Here is a 20,689-nt window from a genome sequence, read left to right as displayed (position 1 = left end):
AATACCGGACCTTCAGCCCACAAAGTTGTGCCAAACATGTCCCTACTGTAGAAATTACTAGGTTTACCTATAGCCCTCTAATTTTCTAAGCCCCATATACTTATCCAAAAGTCTCATAAAAGACCCTATCGTATCCGCCTCCACCACCATTGCCGGCAGCCCATTCCACGCACTCAGCACTCTCTGAGTAAAAAACTTACCCCTGACATCTCCTCTGTACCTACTCCCCAGCACCTTAAACCTGTGTCCTCTTGTGGCAACCATTTCAGCCCTGGGAAAGAGCCTCTGACTATTGAGTGAGGTCCTCAATGAATACTTCTCTTTGGTATTCACCAATGAGAGGGAATTTGATGACGGTAAGGTTGATGTTCTGGAGCATGTTGATATTAAGGGAGAGGAGGTATTGCAGTTGTTATTACATTAGGACAGATAGGTCCCCGGGGCCTGATGGAATATTCCCCAGGCTGCTCCACAAGGCGAGGGAAGAGATTGCCGAGCCTCTGGCTAGGATCTTTAAGTCCTCGTTGTCAACAGGAATGGTACCGGAGGATTGGAGGGAGGCGAATGTCGTCCCCTTGTTCAAAAAAGGTAGTAAGGATAGTCTGAGTAATTATAGACCAGTGAGCCTTACGTCTGTGGTGGGAAAGCTGTTGGAAAATATTCTTAGAGATAGGATCTCTGGGCATTTAGAGAATCATGGTCTGATCAGGGACAGTCAGCATGGCTTTGTGAAGGGCAGATCGTGTCTAACAAGCCTGATAGAGTTCTTTGAGGAGGTGACCAGGCACATAGATGAGGGTAGTGCTGTGGATGTGATCTACATGGATTTTATTAAGGCATTTGACAAGGTTCCACACAGTAGGCTTATTCAGAAAGTCTGAAGGCATGGGATCCAGGGAAGTTTGGCCAAGTGGATTCAGAATTGGCTTGCCTGCAGAAGGCAGAGGGTCGTAGTGGAGGGAGTACATTCAGATTGGTGGGTTGTGACTAGTGGTGTCCCACAAGGATCGGTTCTGGGACCTCTACTTCTTGTGATTTTTATTAACGACCTGGATGTGGGGGTAGAAGGGTGGATTGGTAAGTTTGCAGATGACACAAAGGTTGGTGGTGTTGTAGATAGTGTAGAGGATTGTCAAAGATTGCAGAGAGACATTGATAAGATGCAGAAATGGGCTGAGAACTGGCAGATGGAGTTCAACCCGGAGAAGTGTGAGGTGGTACACTTTGGAAGGACAAACTCCAAGGCAGAGTACAAAGTAAATGGCAGGATACTTGGTAGTGTGGAGGAGCAGAGGGATCTGGGGGTACATATCCACAGATCCCTGAAAGTTGCCTCACAGGTAGATAGGGTAGTTAAGAAAGCTTATGGGGTGTTAGCTTTCATAAATCAAGGAATTGAGTTTAAGAGTCACGATGTAATGATGCAGCTCTATAATACTCTGGTTAGGCCACACTTGGAGTATTGTGTCCAGTTATGATCGCCTCACTATAGGAAGGATGTGGAAGCATTGGAAAGGGTACGGAGGAGATTTACCAGGATGCTGCCTGGTTTAGAGAGTATGGATTATGATCATAGATTAAGGGAGCTAGGGCTTTACTCTTTGGAGAGAAGGAGGATGAGAGGAGACATGATAGAGGTGTACAAGATAATAAGAGGAACAGATAGAGCGGATAGCCAGTGCCTCTTCCCCAGGGCACCACTGCTCAATACAAGAGGACATGGCTTTAAGGTAAGGGGTGGGAAGTTCAAGGAGGATATTAGAGGAAGGTTTTTTACTCAGAGAGTTGTTGGTGCATGGAGTGCTGGAGGCAGATACACTAGTGAAATTTAAGAGACTAATAGACAGGTATATGGAGGAATTTCAGTTGCGGGGGGTTTATATGGGATGCAGGGTTTGAGGGTCGGCACAGCACTGTGGGCCGAAGGGCCTGTATAGTGCTGTACTATTCTATGTTCTATCCACACGATCAATGCCTCTCATCATCTGAAATACGTCTATCGGGTCACCTCTCATCCTCTGTCACTCCAAGGAGAAAAGGACGAGTTCACTCAACTTATTCTCATAAGGCACACTCCTCAATCCAGGCAACATCCTTATAAATCTCCTCTGCACCCTTTCGATGGCTTCCACATCCTTCCGGTAGTGTGACGACCAGAACTGAGCACAGTACTCCAAATGGAGTCTGACCAGGGACTTATATAGCTGCAACATTACCTCTCAGCTCCTAAATACAATTCCACGATTGATAAAGGCCAATGCACCGTACGCCTTTCTTAAGCACAGAGTCAACCTGCACAGCTGCTTTAGGCGTCCTATGGACTCGAACCCCAAGATCCCTCTGATCCTCCACACTGCCAAGAGTCTTACCGTTAATTCTATATTTTGCCACCATATTTAACCTATCAAAATGAACCACTTCACATGTAACTGGTTTGAACTCCATCTGCCACTTCTCAGAACAGTTTTGCATTCTATCAATATCCAGCTGTAACCTCTAACTGCCCACCACACTATTGACAACACCCCCAACCTTTGTGTCATCAGCATCAGAAGATACATCGAATCTTCTTTGAAAAAACTCTATAAGATTACTTACAGAAAGATAAAATTTTCTTAGGACACACAATTCATGTGGAATAGCCCTAGTATCCCAAATCAGCCCTGTTTATGCAAATATTCATTATCCCGGTCCTTCCATGACTTTGCACTGTTTTGTCAGCGCACCGGTCTGTAATTTCCTGGTTTAATTTTAGAGCCTTTCGTAAACAGCAGAACAAAATTAGCAATCCCCCAATCCTGTGGTAGCTCTCCTATTGCGAAGTATAATTTGAAAATATTGGTTTCATCCCTGCAATTCCTGCACTTGCCTCCCTCGGTATCTGAGGCGCTGGTCAGGCGCTGGGGCTTTATCCACTCTAATTTGCCTAAAGTCAGCAAACACCTCCATGTCCGTAAACTGTATAATATCCATGGTCTCACTTCTACAGCTTACATGCCCCTTTTTCCCGAGTGAACACAGATGCAAAAATCCACATTAGAACTCCTCTATCGCTTTTGGCTCCACACAAAGATTACCAATCTGATAATCCAGAGGATCAATTGTGTCCCCTGCAATCCTTCTGCTTTTAAAATATCCGTAAAATGCCTTAGGATTCTTCTTCACCTTGTCTGCTAGGACAACCTACTGACACCCTATAATGTTCCTGGTTTATTTCATAAGTGTTATCCTGCATTTCCCTGACTCCATAAGTATGTCATTTTTCCGACTTCTCTACACCTGCTATACATCTCGTATAGATGCTGCCTGGCCTGCTGCGTTCACCAGCAACTTTGATGTGTGTTGCTTGAATTTCCAGCATCTGCAGAATTCCTGTTGTTTTTATACACCTCGTATGTTATTTTGCTTTACCAGAGTCTCAATACCTCTTTAAAATCAAAGTTCCCCAAAACTTGTATATGTACCTTTTATTCCGACAGGCACATAAATACTTAGAACTCTACAAATTTTATCTTTCTAGGTCTCCCACTTACCAAATATACATTTGCCAGAATATAGCCTATCCCAATCCACACTTGTGAGATCCTTTCTGATACCGTCAAAATTGGATTTTCTGCAATTTAAAATCTCAACCCATGGAGCAGAGCTGTCGTTTTCCACACTTCCTTTGAATCTAATGGTATTGTGATCACCAGATGCAAAGGGTTCCCTTACACAGACTTCTGTCAGACGTGTCCTGTCTCATTCCCTCATGGGAGATTAAGCACACTACCTCTTTTGGGACATCAACGTACTGATGAAGGAACACATTTCTCAAATAGATCAGTACATCTACTCACTTTACAGTATGGGAGCTCCTGTACTTATGTGGAATAGTTAAAATCAAATTATAACAAATTATATTTCTTGCAATAGCCGTCACCTCTACTAATTTGCTCCTCTTAATCCCGCGGACTCTTGGATGGTCTATAATAGACCTATTAACATGTTCAAACACAGAACATAGAAATTTAATGCACATTTGTGGCCCTTCGGCCCACAATGTTGTGCTGACCATGTAACCTACTCTAGACACCGCGTAGAATTTCCCCTGCGCATAGCTCTCTATCTTTCTAAGGTCCATGTACATATCTAAGAGGCTCTTAAAAAACGCTATTGTATCTGCTTCCACCACAGCTGCAGGCAGTGTATTCCACGAACCCACCACTCTCTGTGTGGAAAAGCTAACCCCTGATATCCCCTCATTACCTATTTCCAAGCACCTTAAACCATACGCCTTCCTGTTAGTCATTTCAGCCCTGGGAAAAAACCACTGGCTATCCACACGATCAATGCACTTCTATCAGGTCACCTCTCATCCTTCATCGCCCCATGGAGAAAAGGGCAAGTACACTCAACCTATTCTCATAAAGTACGCCCACCAATCCAAGTAACCTCCTTGTAAACCCCCTCTGCACTCTCTCTCGAGTAAAAACAATCTTCCTGTTGTGAGGTGATCAGAATTGAAAACAGGAGTCCAAGTGGCATCTGACCAATGTCTTATATAGCTGTAATATTACCTTATGCCTCTTGAACTCAATTCCCCTGGTTGATGAATGGCAACATATCATACACCTTCGTAACAAAACTGTCAACCTGTGCAGTAACTTTGTGTGTCCTATCGACACCGACCCAAGATATCTCAGATCCTCCACAATGCCAAGCGTCTTACCATTTATATTATAGTCTGTCTTTGGATTTTGAACTGCCAAAATGAACCACTTCACATTTTTTTGGGTTGAGGTTCATCTGCCACTTCTCAGAACTGGGCACAGTATTCCAAGTGGGGTCTGATCAGGGTCCTATATAGCTGCAACATTACCTCTCAGCTCCTAAATTAAATTCCAAGATTGATGAAGGCCAATATGATGTATGCCTTCTTAACCACAGACTCAACCTACGCAGCTGCTTTGAGACTCCTGTGGACTCGGACCCCAAGATCCCTCTGATCCTCCACACTGTCTTACCGTTAATACTATATTCTGCCATCATATTTGACCAACCAAAATGAACCACTTCACACTTATCTAGGTAGAACTCCATCTGCCCAGTTTTGGCATCTTATCAATGTCCTGTTGTAAACTCTGACAGCCCTCCACACTATCCACAACACCCCCAACCTTTGTGTCATCAACAAACTTACTAACACACCATTCTTCTTCTTCAGGTATGGTTACTTCAAGTGCCAGGTTTTAGATGTTTCAGAAAAGACAGGGAGGGAGGCAAAAGAGGTGAGGGCGTGGCACCGTTGATCAGAGATATTGCCACTGCTGCAGAAAAGGTGGACATCATGGAAGGATTGTCTACGGAGACTCTGTGGGTGGAAGTTAGGAACAAGAAGGGGTCAGTAATTTTACTAGGTGCTTTTTATAGGCTGCTGAGTAGAAAAACAGGGATATCAAGGAGCAGATAGGGTAACAGATCCTGGAAATTTGTAATAATAACAGAGTTGTCGTGATGGGAGATTTTAATTTCCCAAATATTGATTGGCATCTCCCTAGAGCAAGGGGTTTAGATGGGGTGGTGTTTGTTAGGTGTGTTCAGGAAGGTTTCTTGACACAATATGTAGATAAGCCTACAAGAGGAGAGACTGTACTTGACTTGGTATTGGGAAATGAACCTGGTCAGGTGTCAGATCTCTCAGTGGGAGAGCATTTTGGAGACAGTGATCATAACTCTATCTCCTTTACAATTGGAGAGAGATAGGAACAGACAAGTTAGAAAGCGCTTAATTGGAATAAGGGGAATTATGAGGCTATCAGGCAGGAAATTGGAGGCTTAAATTGGAAACAAATGTTCTCAGGGAAAAGTATGGAAGATGTGGCAAATGTTCAGAGGATATTTGTGTGGAGTTCTGCATAGGTACGTTCCAATGAGACAGGGAAGTCATGGTAGGGTACAGAAATCGTGGTGTACAAAGGCTGTAATAAATCAAGTCAAGACGAAAAAAAAGCTTACAAAAGGTTCAGAGAGCTAGGTATTGTTAGAGATCTAGAAGATTATAAGGCTAACAGGAAGGAGCTTAAGAATGAAATTAAGAGAGCCAGAAAGGGCCATGAGAAGGCCTAGGTGGGCAGGATTAAGGAAAACCCCAAGTTATTCCACAAGTAAGTGAAGAGCAAGAGGATAAAACATGAAAGAATAGGACCTATCAAATCTGACAGTGGGAAAGTGTGTATGGAACCGGAGGAAATAGCAAAGGTACTTAATGAATACTTTACTTCAGTATTCACTATGGAAAAGGGTCTTGGCAATTGTAGTGATGACTTGAAGCAGACTGGAAAGCTTGAGCATGTAGATATTAAGAAAGAGGATGTGCTTAAGCTTTCGGAAAGCATCAAGTTGGATAAGTCGCCAGGACGGGATGAGATGTACCCCAGGCTACTGTGGGAGGTGAGAGAGGAGATTGCTGAGCCTCTGGCAATGATCTTTGAATCATCAATGGGGATGGGAAAGGTTCCGGAGGATTGGGTGGTTGCGGATGTTGTTCCTTTATTCAAGAAAGGGAGTAGAGATAGCTCAGGAAATTATAGACCAATGAGTCTTACTTCAGTGGTTGGTAAGTTGGTGGAGAAGATCCTCAGAGTCAGGATTTATGAACATTTGGAGAGGTATAATATCATTAGGAATAGTCAGCATGGCTTTGTCAAGGGAAGATCGTGCCTTATGAGCCAGATCGAATTTTTTGAGGATCTGACTAAACACATTGATGAAGGAAGAGCAGTAGATGTAGTGTATATGGATTTCAGCAAGGCATTTGATAATGTACCCCATGCAAGGCTTATTGAAAAAGTAAGGAGGCATGGGATCCAAGGGGACATTGCTTTGTGGATCCAGAAATGGCTTGCCCACAGAAGGCAAAGAGTGGTTGTAGACGGGTTATATTCTGCATGGAGGTTGGTGATCAGTGGTATGCCTCAGGGATCTGTTCTGGGACCCTTACTCTTCATAAGTTTTAAAAATAACCTAGATGAGGAAGTGGAGGGATGGGTTTGTAAGTTTGCTGATGATACAAAGGTTGAAGGTGTTGTGGATAGTGTGGAGGACTGTCAGAGGTTACAGCGAGACATTGATAAGATGCAAAACTGGGCTGAGAAGTGTCAGATGGAGTTCTATGTAGATAAGTGTGAAGAGGTTCATTTTGGGAGGTCATATATGATGGCAGAATTTATTATTAATGGTAAGACTCTTGGCAGTGTGGAGGATCAGAGGGATCTTGGGGTCTGAGTCCATAGGACACTCAAAGCGGCTGTGCAGGTTGACTCTGTGGTTAAGAATGCATATGGTTTATTGGCCTTCAATTGTGGAATTGAATTTAGGTGCTGAGAGGTAATGTTGCAGCTATATAGGACCCTGGTCAGACACCACTTGGTGTACTGTGCTCAGTTCTGGTCGCCTCACTACAGGAAGGATGTGGAAGACATAGAAAGCGTACAGAGGAGATTTACAAGGATGTTGCCTGGATTGGGGAGCATGCCTTATGAAAACAGGTTAAATGAACTCGGCCTTTTCTCCTTGGAGCGGCGGAGGATGAGAGTTGACCTGATAGAGGTGTATAAAATGATGAGAGGCATTGATCATGTGGATAGTCAGTGGCTTTTTCCCAGGGTTGAAATGGTTGCCAGAAGAGGACACAGGTTTAAGGTGCTGGGGAGTAGGTACAGAGGAGATGTCAGGGTTAAGTTTGTTTGTTTGTTTGTTTTTTTTTAAACGCAGAGAGTGGTGAGTGCGTAGAATGGGTTGCCGGCAATGGTGGTGGAGGCAGATACGATAGGGTCATTTAAGAGACTTTTGGATAGTTACATGGAGCTTAGAAAAACAGAGGGCTATGGGTAAGCCTAATAATTTCTAAGGTAGGGACTAAGGTTTGGCAAAGCTTTGTGGGTCGAAGGGCCTTTATTTTGCTATAGGTTTTCTATGTTTCTATGTTTCATCTTGGTCATTTATCACAATCAGAAAGGTGAGGGTTCCTAGAACAGATCCCTCCGGAGCACCACCGGCCCAGAACTCCATGCAGAATACGAGACATCTACAACCCCCCGCCTCCCCCCCCCCCCCCAACCACCCCGGTGCCTTCTGTGGGCAAGCCAATTTTGGATCCAAACAGCAAGCTCTCCTTGGATCCTATGCCTCCTTATTTTCTGGAGGAGTCCTGCATGGGGAAACTCATTATATGCCTTACTGAAATCCATATAGACAACATCCACTGCTTTACCTTCAGCAATGTGTTTTGTTATTTCCTCAAAGAATTCAATCAGGCTCGTAAGGCACGAGCTGTCCTTGACAAAGCCATGCTAGCTGTCCCTACTCAGATTATGTCTCTCCAAATGCTCTTAAATCCTGCCTCTCAGGATCTTCTCCAACAACTTGCCTACCACTGAAGTCAGACTCATGGGTCTATAATTTCCTGGGTTATCTCGACACCATTTCTTGAACAAGGGAACAACAATTTACTAACCTCCAATTCCCCAGTACTTCTTCGATCCCCATTGATGATAAAAAGATCATCGCTAGCGGCTCACAGTAGCCTGGGCTATATCGCATCAGGTCCCGGTGACTTATCTAACTTAATGTTTTCCAGAATCTCCAGCACAGCCTCTTTCTTAATCTCTATATGCCCATGCGCTTCAGTCCACTGTAAGTCATCCCCACAATTGCCTTGGTCTTTCTCCCTGGTGAATTCAGAAGCAAAGTATTCATTAAGTACCTCTGCTATCTCTCCCACTCCATGCACACATTTCCACTTTCGCACCTGATTGGTCGTATTCTCCCATGGTTCCATACCATAGGGTAATGCTATTCATATTAAAGAATGTCGCATTTTGGAATGGCACGGACTGATTTATTTAAAGGAGTCATGAACAAAAAAAAAACAATAAAACAACTGCAGGTGATGAGAGCTGAGGTAAAAAACAAAATATTATAAACTCACAGCAAACCGGGCAGCAAATGTAACTCATAATGTTACGGGTTTGAGACCGGAGGCATGTTCTTTATATCACATTAAAGGTTCTATCGCTCCATCCTGCAGCAGAATTGTTAATTGCAATATTAAAGTTACTTTGTTCACACCCGAATGAGAGTAATTTGTCAAAGTGGTTTCATTTCATTTCAGCAGAAATGCTGCTCACGGTTGTGAGGAAAATAAGCATGGCCGTTTGAAATGACGTCAAAATGCTGTTGTGCTATTCTTGGGGAATTGCTGTGTGGATAATACAAATTTTGATATTTTTCAAAAGTTCCTGTTAAGCAAAAGAACAGGGATTGAAAGACTAGAAAATGTTAGGTGGCCAGGGAGGTGATAAATTTGGTCAGAAGGAAAAGGAAATGTATGTAAAGCTTCAGAAGTTAGGATAAAAAAAACACATGAGGAGTATGAAGATGCCAGAAAAGAACTGAGAAAAGGAACTATGAAAGCCAAGAGGCTCATGAAAAATTCTTGGAAAGCTGGATTAAGGGGAATCCTAAGGCATTCTTTACATTCATCAAGAGCAGGAGGATAACTAGGAAGAGAACCGTAATGTGTTCTCTTCAGTAATCAGCTCAAATCACATCAGGCAGGCACCAACCCCAACATTCACAAAACCTCATGTTTTCTTATGTCAAAGAACACCTCACAAATAACTTCTTTGGAAAGGAACTCTAGTTTACTAGGTGACCTGAAACATCATTGCACCTATTTTAAAACACAGAAAGCAAAGCAACTTCATCTCAGAAAATGGAGGAAATAAAACAGTTTCACAAAATGGCAACTTACATCTCCAAGTACATGGCAGGAGCAAAGCCAACTAATCTGTCTGCCTCCACTGTGCTTTACCCATTCAAGCTCAACATTTTCTTCCAGATTTTAAATCCACCAAAGGGACAAAAATGAGTTGAATTGTTCAACTTAAAAGTTCAATGGTTAAAATGATACGTCCCAAGTATCATCGACAATCTGAACACAGTACCTAGAAAGCTACAGCACATCACAGGTACTTTGGCCTACAATGTTGTGCTGACTATGTAGACTACCCCAGAAACAGCCTAGAATTTCCCCAGCATATAGCCCTCTATTTTTGTAAGCTCCATGTACCTATCTAAGAGGCCAAGGTCTGGCAGATGGAATACAACGTTGGTAAATGCAAGGTCATCCACTTTGGAAGGAATAATAGAAGAGCAGATTATTATTTAAATGGTGAAAGATTGCAGCATGCTGTTGTGCAGAGGGACTTGGGAGTGCTTGTTCATGAATCATAAAAAATTGGCTTGCACGTACAACAAGTTATTAAGAAGACAAACAAAATGTTGGCCTTCATTGCTAGAGGGATTGAATTCAAGAGCAGGGAGGTCATGCTGCACTGGTCCCTATACTTGAGGAAGGATATACTGGCTTTGGAAGCAGTGCAGAAGAGGTTCACCAGGTTAATTCCAGAGATTAAGGGGTTAACCTATGAGGAGAGATTGAGTCGCCCGGGACTATACTCTCTGGAAATTAGAAGAATGAGATGGGATCCTATAGAAATATACAAGATTTTGAAAGGGATAGATAAGATAAAAGTTGTTTCCATTGGTCGGTGAGACTAGAACAAGGGGACATTGCCTCAAGATTCAGGGGAGAAGATTTAGGGTGCAGATGAGGAGAAACTGTTTTTTTCCCCAGAGAGTGGTGAATCTGTGGAATTCACTGCCCAGGGAAGCAGTTTACGCTTCTTCACTAAATATATTTAACACACAGTTAGATAGGTTTTTGCATAGTAAGGGATATGAGGAAAAGGCAGGTGGATGGAGCTGAGCTTATGGACAGATCAGCCATGATCTTATTGAATGGCGGGGCAGGCTCAATGGGCCGGATGGCCTACTCCTGCTGGTGTCCCAATCTGATGGATTTACTAGTGTCCCTTACTGAGACTAATCCTGGGGCACTATTGAGATCGTGGGAAAACGTATGTGTTTCCATCGATTTCAGGAGACTGAGAGAGCCCTGGGTGCTGTCGTCACACAGTGGTGCAGGGGATTTAATTTGCCCCTGAGTAACAGGAGTCGTGTTCTATGACTGTTTTAGATTAGATTAGATTATGAGAACACTCAGTTCTCTTTTATTGTCATTTAGAAATGCATACATGCATTAGGAAATGATATAATGTTTCTCCGGAGTGATATCACAGAAAACAGGACAAACCAAAGACTAACACTGACAGAACCACATAATTATAACATATAGTTACAGCAGTGCAAAGCAACACCATAATTTGATAAAGAACAGACCATTGGCACAGTAAGAAAAAAGTCTTAAAGTCCCAAGTCGATCGACGCCCGACTCCCCGATAGCAGGCGGCAAAAGGGAGAAACTCCCTGCCATAAACCTCCAGGCGCCGTCAACTTGCCAATACCTTGAAAGCAGCCGACCACAGCCGACCCAGTCCATCCGTCCGAAAATTCCGAGCTTCCGAACAGCCTCCCGAGCGCCTTAGACCTTGCCCCAGCCACTGAAACAAGCAAAGCCGAGGATTCCGGTTACCATGCAGTAGCAGCGGCAGCGAAGTGGCATTTCAGGAGTTTTCCAGATGCTCCACTGTGCTCTCACGTTTGGCTCCATCAAATCAGAATTGTGCACGGTCCCCTACTTGATAGATAACAGACATCATCACCGAAGTGGCTGCGCACGTTGCCATCGCACCGCCATCTTCTCCCCCCTTTGTTTCAGAGTCGTTTTAACGCGTGTCCAGTGTAAATTTCCTGAGCCAGTATGTATTTGCTCCCACCATATCAAGGTGGTGTCTGACCTGGTGTTGGTGATGTCTCAGGGCAGACATATGAAGTCTCAGTGAACACACACAAAAATTGAGAGGAGGCCGTGGATAGACATATCAGAATGGGAATGGGATGTGGAAGTAAAACGTGTGGCCACTGGGAGATCCTGCTTTCTCTGGCGGACAGAGCGTAGGTGTTCAGCGAAATGGTCTCCCAGCCTGTGTCGGGTTTCACCAATATATAGAAGGCCGCATTGGGAGCGCCGGACGCAGTATATCACCCCAGCCGATTCACAGGTGAAGTGCCTCCTCTACTGTCAAGATGAAGCCACACTCAGGTTGGAGGAACAACACCTTATATTCCGTCTGGGCAGCCTCCAACCTGATGGCATGAACATTGACTTCTCTAACTTCTGTTAATGCCCCACCTCCCCCTCGTACCCCGTCCGTTATTTATTTATTATATATTTTCTCTCTCTCCTTTTTCTCCCTCTATCCCTCTCACTGTACTCCTTGCCCATCCCTCCTCCCCCTTCCTTTCTCCTTAGGTCTCTTGTCCCATGATCCCCTCATATCCTTTTTGCCAATCAACTTTCCAGCTTGAGGCTTCATCCCTCCCCCTCCTGTCTTCTCCTATCATTTCGGATCTCCTCCTCCTCCTCCGACTTTCAAATCTCTTACTATCTCTTCTTTCAGTTAGTCCTGATGAAGGGTCTCGGCCCAAAACGTCGACTGTACCTCTTCCTACAGATGCTGCCTGGCCTGCTGCATTCACCAGCAATTTTTGTGCGTGTTGCTTGAAATTCCAGCATCTGCAGATTTCCTCCTGTTTGATGTCTCAGTGGACAGCTTTTTGATGCAGTGGTGATAACGCCAAGTTTCAATTGAGTTGTGGAATTGATTCAGGATTTAAGTAATTAACAGCCTCAATTGCAAAGAGGGTGATTGCAACTCTCTTATAAACTGGGCTAATGTGGAACAACATTCACGCAGGTGTTTACCCAACAGGTGGGAAGCATTCAAACGTTACACAATGAGTTCAGGCCTAGTATGTTCCCATATTACTGAAGAGGATATCAAACGTTTGTTCATGAAACTAGAAGCCCGCATGGAGCAGGTTCACAGAGTGGAAAGCAGAGGAGACCCTGCTGGAGTGCAGAAAGGTACAGTAGTTACAAGGGCAGACTGGGAAACAGAATGTTTTATTTCTGAAAAGTTTTTGGAAAAATCATTAAGCATATTAACAGCAAGAAGTGTTCCTTGCATCTGACAGTGTACAGATGGTCAGTGTGCTTGATGTAAGGTGAAGCTTTTCAGTCCCTTAAGTTTTTCAAGCTGATGGCGGATAGGACGGTGCACGGTGTGTTGGCCTTGTTAGTTGGGGATTTGGTTCATGAGCCGCCAGGTAATTTTGCATTTCTAACGTCCATTGGGATATTGCATTGAGTTCTGCTCCCTTCAGTATAGGAAGGATGTAGAAGCTTTAGAAAGAGTGCAGAGGAGATTTATCAGGATGCTACACGGTGTCGAGAAAATATGTTAGGAGGAAAGTTTGAGCGAGCTACAACTTTTGCCTTTGGATCGAATGAAGACAAGAGGAGACATGATAGAAGTGCAGAAAATAACAAGAAGGTTAGATAGAGTGGATAGCGAGTTTCTTTTTTCTGAGAGAGCTATTATGCTATTATGAGAGAGCATGCATTTAAATTGATTGGGAGGAAGAATACGGGCAATATCAGGGGTAGGTTTTCCCCACAAAGTGGCATAACTGCATAGAAAGTAGATACATCAAACACATTTACGAAACTCCTAAATAGACACACGGATGAAGGATAATTGGAGGGCCATGTGGGACAGATGAGTTAGATTGACACTAGAGAATGAGTTCGGCACAATACCATGGGTCAACGGGCCTGTACTCTGCTACGTTCCATGCAGAGGTAGTTGGAACAAACCTCAGCCTCAAAATGTAGCTGAAAGTCAGAAAAGACATAGGGGAGAAAACAACGAAATCTGAATTGAAACCGTGTTTGAGGGGTAGGACACACGCCAATTTTCAATGAAACATTAAAGAGTACGAATATAATCTAAAATAATGGACCTTACTGGATCCAGTGAATTGTAACACACAGGGGAGGTGGAGTTTCCACTCATCACATATAGAGGTGTCTGAGGAAAACTCTCGGGAGTGAAGGGATAACCCGAGACCTAAGAAACACATATTAACTGAGCTGATATGGTTGAAATGCGCAGTCAGGCAGATCTGGGTTTCCACCATGCGTGCTTATCAGTTACAGATTACAGATCAACAACCTTTACAGAATGTGTTAGCACAAGGCACTACAAAGAAACAAAGGATAGGGTGAGGCTTATCATGTAGGGAAAGAATAATAGACTCACTTCACAGATTTCTGGTACATCTTTGCCGTTCTTCTGTTCACAAGCTGAGTTTCTCTCAAGTGTTGATAATTCGGATCCGCAGTTCATATTGAATTTGCAGTCTGCCACTCAATAGTTAAATCTCTGTATCGAGCGGGTCAATTATCCGCACTTGCTTTCCTCAGTCCCAGACAAAAAGAATTCTTCCAGAGATAACTGCCCCATGTTTTATAATAATAAGTGGGTACTGTTTCACCAGGCTTTCTCATCTTATTTTTCATTGGGGAAAGTTGTACTTGGAAGCAGCAGAAAATAAGCCTGATCTTCAATGGCCACAAAGTCAAAATTATCCTATCGATCAAGTGCACATCCTTATGAAAAGAGCAAAGAACCTGATGGGAAGTTTGATAACAAATTTTTGAAGGAATTACAATTATCACTAAATGTGATATAAATATAACTGCAGTTAAAAAGAGACCATGATTCCTTCTCTTGAAATCACCAATACTAAAAAGTGATTAAGGACAAGGGACCAATTAATTAAGCAAAAGCAGTCTCCTATTGCTTCAAGTAGGAAATCAGTCGAAAGAGTGATGGTGTGGGAGGGTGGAAGGGAACAACACTGTGGGTGGGGAGAGCAGACAGTGTGGGAGTGGGAGGAGTTGCATTGTTGCCTCACATGGAAGGACTGTTTGCGGCCTAGAGTGGAGGTGAGAGGGCGGTGAATGGGCAGCTGTATCACTTAGGGTGCCAGCAGAAATAAATGCCGGGAGGGAGATTAGTCTGGAGGGAAAGAATGGACAAGGGGATCACAGAGGCGTGTATGATAAATAAACTCATCTCGGGCTTCAAGCGGGTACAGCTTCGATTATAACTGACGTTTCGATGACAAGAAGACAGCAGAGTTTGTCATGTAAACATCCATTGTAATTGATGTCTGTACCTGGCTTGAAGTCTGAGAAGAGTTTATTCACAATAGAAGTAGTTGAACAAGGGAACCAGAGGTTGATGGGATCGGAGCGAACCACTTCCTCGATGGCGGTTAAGAATATTTTTACATATCAAGGTCCCTGTAACTAGAAGTATTACAATAAGTGGTTTTCAGAAAAGAATCAAAATATTTTTCCCCGTTCAGAGGTCGAGGGTCATTTTGATCCTAGAAACATTTAAGATGACTTCTTGCATCTCCTGGCAATAACAGGGAGGAGCTGACAGACCAATGTTGATATCAATTTCTTAGATTACGATTCATTAGGATAAGAATTTTGTTCCGAGTTCAGAGGACAAGGATCCTTTTGTTCTGTGAAAGGTTTTACAGTGTAATTTCTTCTTCGCTTTACAACATTCTGACTTACAAACCGTTTCATAGGAACGCTCTACCTTCTGACGGCGGGGGAAGCCTGTATCGGATTTCATTCTATCAACAAGCAGTATCGGGGCGGAGCTCACAAAGTAGTGCTGAGATCAAATTCACAGCTAGAAATTTGTTAAACAAAGAACATCTTTCCATGGGTCATAATAGGATATCACGGAAGTAACTTGCAAAATCTGCAAAGGCATAGAGCCGCGAAATGCCTTCAACCAGACAAAACGAGGTTGAGACAGCCTCTGCCATTCCTTTCAGTATTTCCCCCACGTCCCCCACTCTGCACATGCCCACTCGCTGACTAGTTCCAGGCTTGATTCAGGTCTGTCTGTCTGTATCTTGTTTTACGGCGGTTGGCATCCAGCTTAATGGTGCATTACCGCCACCCTCTGCTCCAGAATGTGCACTAGACATACATTCTAAATCCCTTCACCCCATCACACACACACATATTTTATATATATATATATATATATATACACACAAACCTACACTTCACCCTCCCATCTTTGACCATCCTAGTATGCTATTCCTGTTTATTCGTCATATTCTATAAAAAAACCCTGTACCCCTTAAAAACGCTAAAAATACCCGGACTTGTGCTCTCTCACCCATGCCCAGCAACCCTTTTAATGTGAATTCCTGCACCCCCAACTCCCTTAATTTATTTCTCATCATCTCTCTCTGTATCCCATACTTCCTGCAACTCAGAACTACATGTTCTACTGACTCCTCTTCCTGACATTCCTCACACAATCCTGTCTGGTGTTTCCCTATCATTTTCAATGTTTTGTTTAATGCACAATGCCCCAGCCTTAACCTAGTCCACACAATTTCCTCTCTTCTGTTTCTATTACCTACCCTAGTAACTGCAACACTCTTTTGTATTTGATATAAATGCCTCCTTTTCCCCTCCCTGTCCCATTTTTCTTGCCACATTCTGTTGACTTTTTCCCAGATTACACACTTAACCTCTGCTTTACTGATACTAATGTGCATTACCACATTTTCTTTCTTTAACGCCCTCTTTGCCAACTCATCCACCCTCTCATTCCCCTTCACCCCTACATGTGCTGGAACCCATAGAAATTTTACCTGACCTCCCTGATTTGCAATTCTTGTAACTAACTGAAGGACTTCATAAAGTACATCTTGCCGACTGTTTGTGTGAAAAGACCTTAAAACTTGCTAGAACTGAGGATGAATCTGAACATATCAATGCTTTGGCTTGTCTGGCTTTCTGCACCCATTGCAACGCAGCCAACACTGCCAGCATCTCCACTGTAAACACCCTTGATTCAGGTATTTCTTGTGTGTGGCTTGATACCAGTCACGGCGTACAAATCATGACCCAGAATTAGGATTATTTCACGTAGCCTAGTTCAGAAGTGGGACGCTGTCCAGTTACAGCATCAGAACACTGGGTAAGAGAAAAGCACACAGCGATGGTCAGCTTTAATTTGCCTTGAAATGAAAGCATAATGGGCCATCAACATATTCCTGTCGCTGAAGCAGATCCTCAACTACATTTTCCCCTTCACTTGAATAAGAAGCGCACTTCAGCGATGTTTATTCAGCTTCATGCTGAAAATCTCCATCAAATCTGACAGGACACTCTGCTACATTTTAAGATAAATGAAATCTGGAGTGATCGTCCCATCAGCAAAATTAATGCTTTAATGAAGATCATTAAAAGCGAACAGAAAGACAGCGGGGTTTGAAACTAACAACCTCGCCGTTCCTAATGCTGCTGGTTATTTTGACCGCTGTTTGACATGAAATGGAGGGTGACTAATATCTTAACGGGATGGTTTGCTATTGTTGCACGGTGTGGTTTAAACTAGAGTTGCAGAGTATTGTGAACCGTGCACAAGAACAAGTACTGGAGCAGCTGTGGAGAAAGATGTTGTAAAGCCTGCAGACAAAATCAGCCATCAAGCAGCTGAGCATGGTGTGATTACTGTTCGGGGCTGCCCATATTTCAATGCAGGGAGCATTGTAGGAAGGGTGGATGAGCCTACGACCTGAATCAGTACTGGAAATCATGACAATGTAAAAATTAGTGAGCCTTGTTTGCAGGACGGGCAGGACTGGAAGCTCAAGGTTCCGGTCTTCCGTAGTTTTTGAGGTGATAGAGCAGAAGTGATTGGGGGCACAGGGGGTAGCGTTACTAGTTAGGGAAATGTCACGCAGTGCTCAGTCAGGACAGACTGGAGAGTTTGTTTAGTGAGGCTTCATGAGTAGAAATGAGGAATAGGAAAATATGGGAATATATTATATACCACCAAACAGTCCACAGGATTTAGAGGGACTGTTACAAGAATCATAAGTTTGTGGTAGCAGGTAATTTTAACTTACCACAAATTCACTGGGACCTGTATATCATTACAGGGATGGATGAGGAAAAACATGTCAAAAGCAAAGGGAAGACCTGAAAATACTGGAAATACAAATCAACACGGTCAAAATGTAGGAGGAGCTCAGCAGGCCAGGCAGCACCTGTGGAAAAGAGTAAACAATCAACTCGTCAGTTTCGATGAAAGGTCTTGGCCCGAATCATCAGCTGTCTACTCTTTTCCATAGATGCAGCCTAGCCTACTGAGTTCCTCCGGCACTTTGTGTGCGTTGCTAAAAATTTGTCATATGGGTTTAGGAAAGTTTCCTTCATCAGCACACAGAATCCCATCTAGTGAGTGTGAGAAACATAGAAAATAGGTGCAGGAGTAGGCCATTCGGCCCTTCGAGCTTGCACCGCCATTCAGTATGATCATGGTTGATCATCCAATTCAGAACCCTGTACCCGCCTTCTCTCCATACCCCCCTGATCCCTTTGGCCACAAGGGCCACATCTAACTCCCTCTTAAATCTAGCCAATGAACTGGACTCAATAGAGAGTCCATAGAGCGACTATACCTGCCATTATAGAATGATCCTGGGCAAGTGCAGAAGTTTGGGTTTCAAAACTTTGCATCTTGTGATTGTGGTGCCATTTATTTCAAGGTAATTAAGGAAAAGGATAGGTCTGGTCTTCCGGTTGAGAAACTAAATTGGAAAATGTCTAATTTTGATAGAACCTGGTTATTTTCATGCAAACGTAAATTTGGTAAGTGGGAATCCTACAAAAGTGAAAGCTTGAGAATACAGAATTTACAGTGGCATGCAAAAGTTTGGGCACCCCTGGTCAAAATTTCTGATACTGTGAATAGCTACGCGAGTAAACGATGACCTGACTTCCAAAGAGCATGAAGTTAAAGATGACACATTCCTTTAATATTTTAAGCAAGAAAACTTTTTAAAATTTCCTTCTTTTACAGTTTCAAAATAACGAAAAAGGAAAAGAGGCCGAAGCAAAAGTTTGGGCACCCTGCATAGTCAGTGCTTAGTAAAACCTTCTTTGGCAAATATCACAGCTTGTAAACACTTTCTGTAGCCAGCTAAGAGTCGTTCAATTCTTGTTTGGGGGATTTTTGCCCATTCTTCCTTGCAACATGTTTCTAGCTCTGTGACATTCTTGGGCCGTCTTGCATGCACTGCTCTTTTGAGGTCTATCCATAGACTTTCGATGATGTTTAGGTCGGGGGACTGCGAGGGCCATGGCAAAACCTTCAGCTTGCGCCTCCTGAGGTAGTCCATTGTGGGTTTTGAGGTGTGTTTAGGATCATCATCCTGTTGTAGAAGCCATCTTCTTTTCATCTTCAACTTTATTACAAACGGTGTGATGTTTGCTTCCAGAATTTGCTGGTATTTAATTGAGTTCATTCTTCCCTCTACCAGTGAAATGTTCTCCGTGCCACTGGCTGCAGCACAAGCCCAAAGCATGACCAATACACACCCATGCTTAACAGTTGGAGAGATGTTCTTTTCATGCAATTCTGCACCCTTTTTTCTCCAAACATGCCTTTGCTCATTGCGGCCAGAAAGTTCTATTTTAACTTCATCAGTCCACAGGACTTGTTTCCAAAATGCATCAGGCTTGTTTAGATATTCCTTCACAAACTTCTGATGCTGAATTTTGTGGTGATGACTCTTCCATGAAGGTTATATTTGTGCAGGTGTTGCTGCACAGTAGAACAGTGCACCACCACTCCAGAGTCTGCTAAATCTTCCTGAAAGTCTTTTGCAGTTAAACTGGGGTTTTGATTTCCCTTTCTAGCAATCCTACGAGCAGTTCTCTTGGAAGGTTTTCTTGGTCTTCCAGACCTCAACTTGACCTCCACCATTCCTGTTAACTGCCATTTCTTAATTACATTATGAACTGAGGAAACGGCTACCTGAAAATGCTTTGCTATCTTTTTATAGCGTTCTCCTGCCTTGTGGGCATCTTTTGTTTGAATTTTCAGAGTGCTAGGCAGCTACTGCTTAGAAGAGCCCATAGCTGCTGATTGTTTGGACAAGGCTTCATGTGCCAAGTTACTTATAAAGCTTTGAAATTTGCATCACCTGGCCAAATGTCTGTGAACTAGCCATAGCCCTAACAAGCTAATTAAGGTCTGAGACCATGGTAAAAGTTATGACAGCTAACATCTCTTGGGGTGCCCAGACATTTGCATGGTGCTCCTTTCCTTTTTCCCCCCACTATAAAATTGTACAAAACAAAAATAATACACTAATCTTGCTTTAAATGGTGAAAAGAATGTTTCATTTTTAACTTTATGACTTTTGGAGATCAGTTCATCTCCTACTCACTTAACTATTCACAGCAACAGAAATTTTGACCAGAGTGCCCAAACTTTTGGATGCCACTGTATCATTGAAGTTGTGGGATACAGACTGGACAGAAGTTGAATAAGATGGTTGATATATATCATTGAGGTGGTGGGATGGAAACTGGACAGAGGTTGAACAAGATGGTTGATATATATCATTGAGGTGGTGGGATACAGGCTGGTCAGAGATTGAACAAGATGGTTGATGTATATCATTGAGGTAGTGGGATGGAGACTGTACAGAGGTTGAACAAGACGGCTGATATTTATCATTGAGGTGGTGAGGTACAGGCTAGACAAAGGTTGAACAAGATGGGCAGGGGAATGAGGAGATGGAACTAGGTGGGAGTAGGGATCAAGACCATCACTGTTGGTCCTCCAGCAATACACAGGTACTGAATTAATAGCAGATACTACTGTATAAAAGATCAAGATAGAACAACATGAAATTTGGCATATACACTTCT

The 20,689-nt window shown here is 43.2% G+C and overlaps 1 protein-coding gene across 12 annotated transcripts in view; it reads right to left on the bottom strand.

The window, feature by feature from the left end:
- Window positions 1-20,689, bottom strand: part of LOC140208415 (NACHT, LRR and PYD domains-containing protein 3-like) — an 89,196-nt gene that overhangs the window by 30,840 nt on the left and 37,667 nt on the right. Inside the window, exons 3-4 of one of the 12 annotated variants that reach the window (XM_072277082.1) lie at window positions 14,172-14,542; window positions 11,412-11,641 (exon numbers count right to left, since the gene is read on the bottom strand). The exons of 7 other annotated variants lie outside the window; for them this stretch is intronic. The gene's annotated coding sequence lies outside the window, so the exon portion shown is untranslated. Of the gene's footprint in view, window positions 1-11,411; window positions 11,645-14,171; window positions 14,543-20,689 lie in introns of all 12 variants that reach the window. 4 more of the 12 variants (XM_072277083.1, XM_072277080.1, XM_072277079.1 and 1 more) reach the window with 4 other exon arrangements.

The sequence above is a fragment of the Mobula birostris genome, chromosome 13 (assembly GCF_030028105.1).
Source record: "Mobula birostris isolate sMobBir1 chromosome 13, sMobBir1.hap1, whole genome shotgun sequence".
NCBI classification, from domain to species: domain Eukaryota; kingdom Metazoa; phylum Chordata; class Chondrichthyes; order Myliobatiformes; family Myliobatidae; genus Mobula; species Mobula birostris.
This window is presented reverse-complemented; position numbering and strand designations above follow the sequence as displayed.